Source organism: Orcinus orca, chromosome 3, assembly GCF_937001465.1.
Source record: "Orcinus orca chromosome 3, mOrcOrc1.1, whole genome shotgun sequence".
Taxonomy (NCBI): domain Eukaryota; kingdom Metazoa; phylum Chordata; class Mammalia; order Artiodactyla; family Delphinidae; genus Orcinus; species Orcinus orca.
In genome coordinates this window covers 14,193,635-14,206,132 of record NC_064561.1, presented here as the reverse complement: position 1 = coordinate 14,206,132, position 12,498 = coordinate 14,193,635, and the positions used below count along the sequence as shown (strand labels likewise).

The following is a 12,498-nucleotide window of genomic DNA, read 5'->3' as shown; positions in this document are numbered from 1 at the left end:
CACATTCACACATTGGAACACTTTAGATATAAAAAGGGAATCCTCTTCAAAATGTACAGTATTCTGAAGTGAAAAAAGCAAGGTGCTGAATACTGTGTAGAGTATATCTGTAAAAAGGGGGGGGGGAATAGGATGTTAAATGTATGTAATAGCTTTATAGTCTTGTGTTTACTCATAAAGTAAGGGCAGTTGTTCCTATCTCAGAGGGCTTAGTGAAATTAATGTAATGCAAAGCTATTAGAATGTTGCTTAGCACATGGTAAGTGAGATACAAGTTTTAGCTACCCATTATTATCATCGTCGTCGTCTATCTCTGGAAGAATACTAGTTTCTCCGGGAAGTCTGAGGATCCAGGATAGGAAGGACACTTTTCCGTAAATGTCGTTGTGTGTGTTTTGAATTTTTAACCATGTCAATGTATTGCCTTAAAGAAAAAAAAAAGTTTATTTCCCCAAGTGCTGTCGATTCATTTAACACTTTCTGAGCTGTGCCCCACGCGTGCTCCACGCCCAGAAAACCTCGAGGTCTGTCTTCGTGGAGTCGCAGTCTAAGAGCAGGGACTCAGAATGGGTTTGCGGAACTGATTTTACTTGAGAGAATCCTAGGGGGCATGTAGAACGGCATCAGTAAAGATACTGCTGTGGTACTCAGAGCAACTCTGCCAAATAGATTATTTGTGCAATAGAAATAATACTTGATGCTTTAAAAAATATATATATATCAATTAATTAAAAAAAAACTGCGGGGAAAGTTACAGGACCTACCTGTGTCCATGTACAGAATCCCCAGCGAGTGTTGGACGCTGCGCGATGCCAGGGCTGGGCATGCAGAATTGACCCTGATCTCGAGGCCCTTCCCACCTCTTGGGGACGCTCCAAATGGACGTGCTTTCTAAAGTGGTGGTCCGAACGCGCCAAAACCACGAATCCTCGTGCGTGAACTGTACTAGGCCGTGCCGGGAGCTGCGAGCGCTACTGTGGCAGAAAAATGGGGCCACAAGACCTGAACACGGTTCAGCCGGCCCCTGATGGGAGCCCCTTGTTCCTCTGGATTTGTGGTGTTTCTCAACCCTGCCAGTTCCGGCTACGTGTAGATTTCAGGGTATTATCAGGAATGCCCTCCCTATGGGTGTTTCCGTAGTGTAGTGGTTATCACGTTCGCCTCACACGCGAAAGGTCCCCGGTTCGAAACCGGGCGGAAACAACTTTTGGTCCTAGTCACCGTCTCTCCGGCATCCCGGAGAGTGAAGGCTGTCACATGAAGGACAAGTGTGTGTTTATCTCTATTTCTGTTTCTCGGAGACTGGCCGTGAGGCGGTACCGTAGCAGTCTATATTCTGCATAAGTGCTCCAACGTAAATTCAGGTCTCGTTACCTCAGCTAATCTCTTTACTCTTCCCCCCGGACGCCTGCACGGCCACCTCTTCCGTGTCGAGGGGGCGTAGACTTCGGACCCCTAGGCCCTAGTCATTAGGGCAGAGCCAGGCGCACAGTTGGCGCTCTATAATACTTCTGCGGTTGCGTAGCAGTGTGCCTGCATCCTTGCTTGTGGATCTTGGTCCCTTGGGACAGAAAAGGGACCTTCAGTAGCCGCCCGGCTAGCTCAGTCGGTAGAGCATGAGACTCTTAATCTCAGGGTCGTGGGTTCGAGCCCCACGTTGGGCGCTGGTTCATTTTGGAAATGAGGATAATAAAAGCTTTTGATGTAAGGGCAGCAAGGTATTCTCCAGACCGAGATCCGCACTCGAGATCGAGTGCACCCAGCTCTAAGGCCTATCGCTTCCCGAAAGGGAGAGGGAAGGGTGACTGCCGGCGAACAAATTCCTAGGGGCCTGTTCCTCAGACCACATTCCGCTTACTGAAATCCTCCTATCAGCGCTCAACATGTATTAGGCGCCCTCTCTTTAAGAGACGACCTGCCCGCGTGTCCCGGGCAAGCTGCCCTGGGAGGGAGGGCACTGAGTGACCCCCGGAAGCTGCGGTAGGACCCCAGGGACCCCTGATTAGCGACCACCTTACCAGGTGATTTAGAGGTTAGTATTCCGCGCTCTCTGCCGCCGCCCTGTTTCGATGTCCGAGACCCTCATGTCCAGTATACTCTCTTTATGGTCGGTATTGAGTCGATCTTTTGTGAAATGTTGCCCCACACATCCCAGCCTCCACATTCCCCCTACACGTAAAGGAACGTTAAAATGTCCTTTCTTGGAACACCCTAACATGAACATCTTCAGTTTACCGGTCGTGTCACGAAATTCTTCCTTAACTTCACTTGAATTCATCCTTTTCCATTTATTGTTCCTTAGTCCTGTAAATTCAGCCCATTTTCTATTTTCCGTCTGTAGAAGTCTCCCCACATACACACCAGACCACGAGAGAAGTCTGTTAATTATATAAAGCTGGTTTATTAAACTTGCTAAGCGAAGGATAGTACCACCTTCGGTCTCAGAAGTGTATCAAAAGGGAGCGTTAGGGAGGATTTAGCATGACACCCTCTGAGAGCAGTGTGGACAGGAAATGGGCAGAGTTGCTAGTACAGGCCTACCTCACGCGTCCCTGGGGAGTTAGTGTTATTATGGTCTTTTCTTGGAACGTTTGGGTCTAAACAAGACGGTGTTAGAAGAGTTTGAACTTTGGCATTTCGTCTTGTACAAATGCTTGTGGATTCGTTTGCAAAGTGGTTTCAGGGTTATTTTTTACCACCTTTAGTGGGACTGGAAAACATTCCTAAAAGATTCTGGCTTTTTCATTAAGAGAAAGCCGAAGTGCACGACAGGAATAAAGATGCAGACGTAGAGAATGGACATGAGGACACGGGAAGAGGGAAGGGTAAGCTGGAACAAAGTGAGAGAGTGACATGGACATATATACACTACCAAATGTAAAATAGATAGCTAGTGGGAAGCAGCCGCATAGCACAGGGAGATCAGCTCGGGGCTTTGTGACCACCTAGAGGGGTGGGATAGGGAGGGTGGGAGGGAGGAAGACGCAAGAGGGAAGAGATATGGGAACATATGTATATGTATAACTGATTCACTTTGTTATAAAGCAGAAACTAACACACCACTGTAAAGCAATTATACTCCCATAAAGATGTTAAAAAAAAAAAAAGAGAGAATCCTAAGTGGACAAGCTTCTCTTCCCTGTCTCCCAACAAGCCCAGGGCACGCCCGCCCGAGCTTTTTGCTACAATTCCTGCTTTTCTTTCCTCTCCGCCCCTTCCACCGCTGCCCCTCGGGTCGGGTCTGGTTTAGAATCCCTGTGCTAGTAAGTGACCACGTTGCCCTTGGCGTTCATAGGTTCAGACGTTAGGCAAATGCATGGTAGGATCTTTGGTCTTTTCCTCGAGCTGTAGTAAAAGCTGCAGAGGCAGAAGGACTCGCACTGATTTACGTCTTGGATTCTTTCAGGAATGATGAGCAGGAGGTGTGAGGGGACTGAGACCGCGTCAGGGAGAGGGGCCGGAAGGAAACAGTCACGGTCCAGACAGGAGGCGGCTGGCGCCAGGGGCAAGGCAGCAGCCGACCGGAGAAGCGGTGAAGGAGCTGGATGTATGGTTTGTACTCAGGGCAGGAGAGGGGTCTCCTGGATTTCTGCTTTCGATGGTTTAACAACCGAGATCGGATACTGAAGATTGGAAGTGGCGGGGGAGAGAGGAGAGAGGAGTAATGAGTTCAGTCTTGAACAAGTTGGGAGACGTCTAAAGGGACATGTGCAAGACAGGGGAGAGCAGTCTTAGCTGGAGTCTCAGTTGCAGGGATAGAGTGTGGGTCAAGCTGTGAGCTGGGATCTGACCCTCAGGGAGATGGCCTCAGGTACAAGAAGGAGGAGTCGGAATAGGAGGAAAGCCAGCAGCGAAGCTTCCATTGAAGCCAAGGGAGTCGAGATGTGCAAAAAGGGACGACAAGTGGGTAGAGTCAAATTATAGTCTAGGAAGGGAAAATGGTAAAGCGTCCATGGGCCACTTGCGGGCCCCTTGGTAACCTTGAACTAGACTTGGACAAGAGGGCCTCCTGCCCCGTGCCCTGGGGGAGAGGGCCTTCCGTGTCACAGACACTTTAAGGATCCCTACTCAGTAGGACTCAGCCTCTGTTCCAATTCCTGGTTACCTAGGTCTTTGGGAACAAGCATCGGCAACAGAAAAACATTTTGCAATATTATACCATCGCTACTAATCTTAAATTTGCATACATGTAGCTCTACATATAGCATATGTTAAACCTCATCCCAATTCTGGAAATTGAATGAGTTTTATTTTTATAAAATACTTAAAAGATTTCACTACGTTTTCAAAATTTAATAAATTTTTTTCAGCTTTATTTAAATAACATCGACTTAAAATTTGGTATTCACTAATTTCAATCTCCCCTTTATTCTTAATAATTTTGTATAATTTCTAAGAAATATAGAATTATATTGAAAGCATATGTAAAATTAATTTCATTGTTGCTTGTTCGTATCTAATTTACATTTTGACGAAAATATATTCAAATCTCATATACTTTGAATGTATTTGAACCCTTTAGATCTGTCAATAGAGCACAAATTATCTGAAAATTTAAACCTGGCAGCTATCTCCCTAGAAGACAGAGATAATGGAGAGGGTTATCCAGCCTCAAGCCACATTTTACCCTCCCTCCCACGAGGCCCGCTGCTTTCATTCGCACTTTTTTTTTTTTTAATTGCTACACTTGATTGATTTCACTACCCACTAACGGATCGCGCTCCACAGTTTGACAAACACTGTTACCCAAGGCCACCAAGGGACCGGTATTCCAGGGCAGAATGGTTCCGGGGGCTCTAAGCCAGCGGATGGGTAGAGGGTCCTGGACATTGACCATGATCATAAGTCCTATAAAAGATATGGGAAGCTGAACAGTCATGTGTTTCCGTAGTGTAGTGGTTATCACGTTCGCCTAACACGCGAAAGGTCCCCGGTTCGAAACCGGGCGGAAACAATAACGTTATACTTCTTTTTTTTCCCCTGCTAAAACAGTTTCTTCCAGTTAACTTGCCTACTTCTGTCATTTGTTGCCGGAATGTATGTGTATAAAAGTACGCATAACTTTTACAGTTTTATCCATACTCCTGTCTTTTCCAATCTATTACCAGTTCCCTTCAAGCTAATATGTTCCACATCTCTAGGTCTGTAGTGCAAAAGCAGGTGGTCTATGTCATTAGAGCCAGACTTCACAGAACTTAAAATCCTAGAAGATTTAGAGGCAGCAAAAGGCGGGAATGCCACTCAACGACAAATGAAATATTTTAAAAATATTTTAAAAATATTTTTAAAATATATAACCACACCATCTATCACATCATGTTGACTGTGTCTGGTCCTGTTGCAGGTGTCTCCCTCTACTGTAGGTGAGGCCACTGAGGCGCAGACACATCACATAAGGTGAGCAAATGTGGGGTAGAGGAAATAGTAGACGGTGCTAAAGAACGGAGAATGGGGGAAGAAACAGGGCACCGAGAGAAATTCAAGTTAGCACAGCCGGAAAAGCACCTGGTTCTGCCAGTGATCTGCTGGTGACTGGCTCCTGCTCGGCGCTGCTGGCTATCGCGACAACCTCCACCTTACGGACAACACCGTGAGCGAGTCTGAGTTTTTCTACCCTGACTGGTTTCACTCCCATCCTGCGCCTCCTCATCAACCTGTCCTCAGCGGCAGTGCAGAACAGTAAAAAGAACCATCAGTCTCTCCAGAGGTGTCTCGGTCAGCCGCCTTCTTCACCGATCCTCACTTGCTGCGCATCTGTTTCAGGCCTGTGAGAAGTGACAGGTGTGTTGAGAAACGGGCTCCAGAGATCAAGGGGAAAAGGCAGCGAAGGCTTCACAGAAGCAGACCAGCGGTGCTTGGAGTCCCCAAAACAGAGTTCCCGGCCGGAGAGATGTCAGTAGAGAAACACAAGATGTGGACTTTTGCAGTGCAGCCTAGAAAATGGGGTTCACACTCTCATACACCTGACGGTACACAAACTTACACGTGAGAGAAGCAACTTCTTTCCCAGGACTTCTGTCAAACTTGAAAGTCGAGTAGAGAAAACATCAAAGTGGTAAATCAAATTCTCTTTCAAGTTTCACGCATTTTTTTTTTCTTTTCTTTTTTGGCTTCGCTTCGCAGCTGGCGGGATCTCATTTCCCAGACTAGGGATCAAATCCTGGCCCTGGCAGTGAAAGTGCCGAGTCCTAACCATTGGACCTCCAGGGAATTCCCTAAAATTTCACACATCTTAAATGCAGACAAAACGTAACCAAAAATAGCCCAGTGATGGCAAAACTTGTTAGGCCACCTGCATTCACATAACTTACACACACACAGAATCAATATCGGGCCCATCTCTTTATCATTGCTCTTTTATACTTATTTGTATGCCTTACCTGGGTTTACAGATGTAAACCCAACCAAGAATGACAGGGCCTTGTCATGCAACTTAGAGCCCTAGAAGAGTGAAGAATTTTGGACCCCACTTGGAAGAATTCTCCCAGGCTTTCCCCTGCTGACCCAATTTCTTTTTTTTTCCTCGTGTTTTTCATAGTAATTTGAGATGAGTCAGTACAGTCCCTGCATCCGAGGCTCCGGACTGCCAGAGGTTCTCTTGCAACCCCTCCAAGCCGACCCAGGACTGTGGGAGGCCAGGACCATCACTCAGTCCTGTCACTCTTCTCCAGGTGGGTTTTGGTCTGTGCCTCAGCTAACATAAGAGTTGTCATCTGACTTCCTTGGGGAGACAGTAAACAAATTCAGTGCAACACAATTAACACCAAAGAACCAGCTGGACTGAGCAATAAGCGACACAGAAAGCTGTCTCACGTGAGTCATATTTCTTTTGGGTTACCTTTCATGCTAAATCGTCAATAGGACTTGACAGCTTTCCTAGATTCATCTTGTTTCAATTAATGCTAAAATTATGCTCTTTTTGATCCTTAAATTGTAGCTGCTTGTCAGTGGAAGCCCCTTTAAATTGGTCCCTTGGTCCTTTCAGCATTGCCCTGGCAATTTCAGAGCATCCTTGTTCCCTGGTAGAAGTGCACACTTCGGGCCTATCTATAATTTTTCCTGGATGCAGGAGAATGTTCAGGGAGCTTGATTGATGGATTGATTTTTAGTGAAGAGTAAAAGAAAAGAGCCAAATCTGGGTGTCAGGACAGTGCATGGGGCCAAAAGTCCCTGGCTCCCCCACTTCTGACGTACCCTAGGGAAATCCTTTAAAGGATGTAAGCTTACACTGACAGCTCTATTTAATTGTAGCTTTGCTAGATCTTTACTTTTTTTTTTTCAAATAGACCTCAACATCATTACTCTACAAAATTATTTACCTAAATCTCTCACTCAAAAGTAATTGTATTCCTTTTTGCTTTCATGTTTTAAACTTTTATTAGAAAATTTAAAGTAGACAGAATGGTATTAGGAAACCCCAAGTACTCATCACTCAGCTTCAACATTTTTCTCTCTTCCACCATTTCGGTTTTATCTCTACATCTACCACTTCCCATCCCACTGCCTCTTTTCTTCATAATCCTCATAGATTTCATGGAATAGCCTTCTATCGTCACTCTATTGATCACCTCCCTTTCCCTCTGGTTCTTTTATGTGTAAAACTTCAAGGTTAGGAAATAATATTAATAGCTACAAATCTCATGAATTGGGTCCTTACCGTGGACTAGAAACTGTTCTAGATGCTGGGCATCATTGACTCCTTTGCACATTGCAACAAACCTATGGTGTGCCACTATTAAAAGGAAACTTCATTCACTCGTTCATTTACATTGCAGTGAAAAAGACAGACCAGGTCCCTGCCCTCCTGGTGTTTACCTTCTGATGGGCAATTAAAATAACAAACAAATAAACAGGTAGAAAAATGTTCTCAGAGAGCGATAAGGACTGTGAGAAAATTAATGAGGGTGATCTGATAGAGTGTCAGGCAGAGCACAGTATTAGAGAGATAGGCCAGAAAAGATGCATCAGAAGAGGTGACAATGAGCTGAGTCAGGAAGATAAGAAAGAGCTAGCCTTCCAAATACCTTGGGGAAGAGGCCTTTGGGAGAGGGAGCAGAGAGTTCAAAGGCCCTGAAGTAGGAGTAAACTTGGTGGGTTCAAGGACGGAAGACCAGGGGCTTGGAGGCTAAGGAGCCACACCTATACCTCCTTGGCTCTGCATTCAGATGACTGCCTCCGCACCATTTGCTGGTTTTGTTTGCAGGTGGATAGAAAAATGAGTGGAGGACACGGGATCTTATGTCTTTGAGGACTCCCAGGCAAATGAAGAACAGAGTAGAGTTTTTAACACAATGTGGAGTTTTTAAGGACAAATGAGTTAACACATAGGTTCATTCAGAAAATTTCAAATAAACAATAAACACCAGCTCTAGATTCCAGCTGTGACCTAATCACTGCCTCCCCAGTGCCTCCCTCACCTCACCACGAATTGAAGGTTCAGATGAATTCTGTAATTGTCATTTAAAATGTCTAAGAGAATATCACCAGTGGCTTAGGTGTTCAGGAAGATGCCTTTTGGTAACCTTAATTCATGAAAGAACCAGTGAAAGGGATTGTTCCATTTGTTTCAGAAATTTCTAGCTTTATAAGAAGAACAATAATATTTGTAAATTAAATTTAAAGCCTTGAGGAAAACTAGACTTTAACATTTACAACTGTAATACATTGAATATTAATCACAAAAGAAGTATGTATTGAAAAGAATACATACTTTTCCCTATTCAAAAGACTTGCCCTTAGGCACTAAACGTCTCAAATAATAACAGAGAGGGTTTCCCAAAATAGCCAGTGATTTTAGTTCAGTTGGTCCTGACACAGAATAGAGGAGCAGGTCATTCTGGGTCGTCTTTTTTGGCCACTCTTCCTTTTGCAGGCAGTCCTCCAGAATTAGCTTGCTCTGGTTGACATTTTATCTTCCTCCTTACCCACAATTCACATTCCCCATGACACCAGCATGTGACTGAGGCCTGCCTTTTTCTTGGGGGGACTTGCACCCTTAAACCAATGTGATATGACATAAACAGCAATGAAATAATGGGTGAGCGTTTGATAGTGATTGAACCTTCTCTCCTAATGCTACACAGACCATAGAAGGATGATTTTCTCAACTTTAGTAAAGGGAAACCAGTGGCTGTTAAAGAAAAAGATGATACTGGAGTATTTTTAGACTAGTTAGAATATAGCCATGAATATATTAAACCTGGAAATAATCTTCTGTTTTCAAATGAGGTTTTTAAATAAGAATATTCGTGTGGATGGTTGATTAATAATTTACATATAAATTATATATAATCATTGTTTTAGACCACTTCATAAACTACATGTATGATCTAATAATTTATATATCCCCCATATGACACCAAGACCTTGTATAACATCACATACAAATTTAATGTCTTATATCTTGTTGGAGTCTCCTTGTCCAAGGAGAAAATTTGCCAAGTAAAAAATAACTGAGCAGGCCTTTCCAATGATTTCATGGCTTTGCAAGTGAAGAAAACATGATGGCCTCCCACAGAAACAGGACTGAAAAGAGAAAAAAATAACGTTGTCCTATAGAATTGGATTAGAAACCGTAAATTAGAGTGACAATGTGATCTTCAAAATCTTTTGTCCAAGTATGTGCCTGTGAGAGGCAAAAGGAAGGTCCCTCTCCCTGTTGGCCCTGCAATGGTTATTATCCTATAGGACAGACAGTGAGGGGCCCTGTTAATTTTAAGGGGGTAGGGACAGTCACATGTTAGGTTTGTTGTTAAAGCAGCCCGGTGTCACCAAGGCAGTGAAGAAACAGTCAATCTTATTCATGACTGGAGGGAGGTAAGATCACCCTGTAGGACCCATAGCCTGGTGATTTGTCTATTTTACATTACAACTTCATATATACCTTGACCCAGGAATCTTACTTCTTGGGAATTTGCCTTACAGATATAAGTTCAAAAGTGCAAAATGACAACACTACATGCTTATTAACTGCAGCATTGATTGTAATAGCAAGAGATTGGAAACTATGAATATCCATCAGTCGGTGATCTGTTAAACTAGGGTTCATCTACAGTGGAATATTACGCAGCTGCAAAAAAGACTGAGGAAAATTTCTATGTCTTGAGATGGAAAGATCATCAAAATATAACAGAGCTGTAATTATATTTTTGTGTAAAATAGGGGAAAACAAAAATATATTTGCATTAAAAAACTCTGGAAGAATATGTACATAGATACAAAACTTGTTACCTAGGAAGGGAGGATGGAAGTTAGATTCTTTTCACTGAATATTTTTATAGATGGTTCAATTTTTGAACAGTACAGTTTATTACCTACTCAAAAGATGTTTTAAAAACTCATTTTGTGGTGCAGCCTCTGTGGGAAATGGTATGGCAATTCCACAAAAAATTAAACAGGGAAATACCATATATCAGCAAATCCACTTCTAGATATATACCCAAAAGAGGTGAAAGCAGGAACTTGAACATGTGTACTAGGAGTACACCCATGTTCATAGCAGCATTATCCACAATCGCCAAAAGATGGAAGGGACCCAAGTGTCTATCGAGAGATAAATGGATAAACAAAATGTGGTATATACATACAATCGAATATTATGTAGCCTTAAAAGGAAGGAATTCGGACACATGCTACAACATGGAAGAACCTTGAAGACATTATGCTAAGTGAAATAAGCCAATCACAAAAGGACAAATATTGTATGGTTCATCTTATATGAGGTCCCTAGAGTAGTCAAATTCATAGAGACAGAGAGTAGAATGGTGGTTGCCAGGGGCTGGGAGAAAGATAGTTAGGGAGTTAATGTTCACTGGGTACAGAGTTGCAGCTGGGGAATATGAAAAAGTTCTGGAGATGGATGGTGGTGATGGTTGCCCAACAATGTGAATGTGTTTAAAGCCACAGAGCTGTGAACTTTAAAATGGTGAAAATGAACAAGGTCCTACTGTATAGCACAGGGAACTATATTCAATATCTTGTAATAAACCATAATGGAAAAGAATCTGAAAAACAATCTATATATATTAACTTTGCTGTACACCAGAAGCTAACACAACATTGTATATCAACTATACTTCAATTTTTTTAAATGGTTAAAGTGGTACATTTTATTATGTATGTCTTAAAAAAAATTTTTTTAACCCAAAAAAATTTTTTAAAACTCACTTTGTTAGTAGGTAAAGGATAGATTAATCAATGAACCGGAGAGTGACAACAAAACGGCCTAGTGAATATCACACACAGGGAATTTCCCGTACAGGATTTCTTTATTTCTTCCGAAAGCGGGTCAGGCAAGGAAGTGCTTCGTGTGACCAAAACACACACTTCGCCCAACGTGGGGCTCGAACCCACGACCCTGAGATTAAGAGTCTCATGCTCTACCGACTGAGCTAGCCGGGCGTATGTGGTCCTTTTCTCAATAATTCGTACTTCAAGGTAGGATTCGGGCTGTATCTAGCTCCAGGTTTGAAGCTAGTTGGGACAAGATCTGGCCACTAAAGACAAGATTCTTAGCAGCCCAGGAAACTCAAACTCTTACCGATCGTGCTTGACTGACCGTCCCTCCCACTTCCGTCCGTTTTCTTCTTGCTCTTTTCTGCCAGGGACCTCGCCCTTTTCCATCCCTGGAAAACGTACGGCTCAGCGCAGGGAAAAACTGCGCACGCTGATGCCATCGATGAGCTCACCCTGTGATTTTTCAGTCCGAAGTTTAAAGGCAGAGCCGCGGGGTTGGGCTTGTAGTGGGTGAGGGCCGCCGGCTCCTCCAACCTGCGCAAACTCCACTCTTTAGGAATTTTCCTAGTGTTCTGCGTTTCGAAACTTGGAAGGAGAGGAAGCAAAACGGTCACGCATACCTGCGCTGGAGATGCCGGGGATCGAACCCGGGGCCTCATACATGCAAAGCATGCGCTCTACCACTGAGCTACATCCCCACTCTCCGACATCGAATTTTCCATGTTCCCTTAGTCCTTTATTGGCGAAAGGCAAGGGCGAATGAATAGCATCGCCAGTCGCGACAACCCAAACGTAGCAAAGCTCTGCGGCCAGCGCCGGGTGCTGTTCCAGGGTCCTCTACTGATTCTAGGCGAGCGGACCTCTACCGAGGGTCGCCCGGGGGGAGCACAGGACCGGGATAAACCCTTGGAGGCAGCGGGGAAAAAGAAGGGAAAGTCATCCGGCACGATACCCAAAATGAACTGTGAGCCGAAAAAAGGAAAGTTAAGACTGGGTGCAGGATGTTACTTTTGTTAAACAAAAAGAGGGGGGAGTGTAGCAAAATATGTAATATTTGTATAAAGTAATTCAGAATTGCAAAGTTGATTGCTTTGGGATTGTAAGGGAACTGGGACGTAGGTGATAGGCAGATTTTTCACTGTTAACCGCTCTGTATATCTGAATTTTGAGCCACATTTAAATCAATTCAATCCAAGAAAAGTTTACCGAGCTCTACTGTGTACCAAGAACTGCTCTAGAAAACTGGAGGTTCAACCGTGAACA

General features: G+C 43.8%; 5 non-coding genes across 5 annotated transcripts; 3 read left to right on the top strand and 2 right to left on the bottom strand.

Annotated features, from left to right (window-relative positions):
- The first annotated feature begins 1,130 nt into the window (after positions 1 to 1,130).
- Positions 1,131 to 1,203, top strand: TRNAV-CAC (transfer RNA valine (anticodon CAC)). The gene has a single exon. It is a non-coding gene; the product is annotated as a tRNA-Val (tRNA).
- A 388-nt stretch (positions 1,204 to 1,591) lies between these two features.
- TRNAK-CUU (transfer RNA lysine (anticodon CUU)) lies at positions 1,592 to 1,664 on the top strand. Its single transcript has one exon. It is a non-coding gene; the product is annotated as a tRNA-Lys (tRNA).
- A 3,217-nt stretch (positions 1,665 to 4,881) lies between these two features.
- Positions 4,882 to 4,954, top strand: TRNAV-AAC (transfer RNA valine (anticodon AAC)). The gene has a single exon. It is a non-coding gene; the product is annotated as a tRNA-Val (tRNA).
- A 6,373-nt stretch (positions 4,955 to 11,327) lies between these two features.
- Positions 11,328 to 11,400, bottom strand: TRNAK-CUU (transfer RNA lysine (anticodon CUU)). The gene has a single exon. It is a non-coding gene; the product is annotated as a tRNA-Lys (tRNA).
- A 461-nt stretch (positions 11,401 to 11,861) lies between these two features.
- Positions 11,862 to 11,933, bottom strand: TRNAA-UGC (transfer RNA alanine (anticodon UGC)). The gene has a single exon. It is a non-coding gene; the product is annotated as a tRNA-Ala (tRNA).
- Between the last annotated feature and the right edge of the window lie 565 nt (positions 11,934 to 12,498).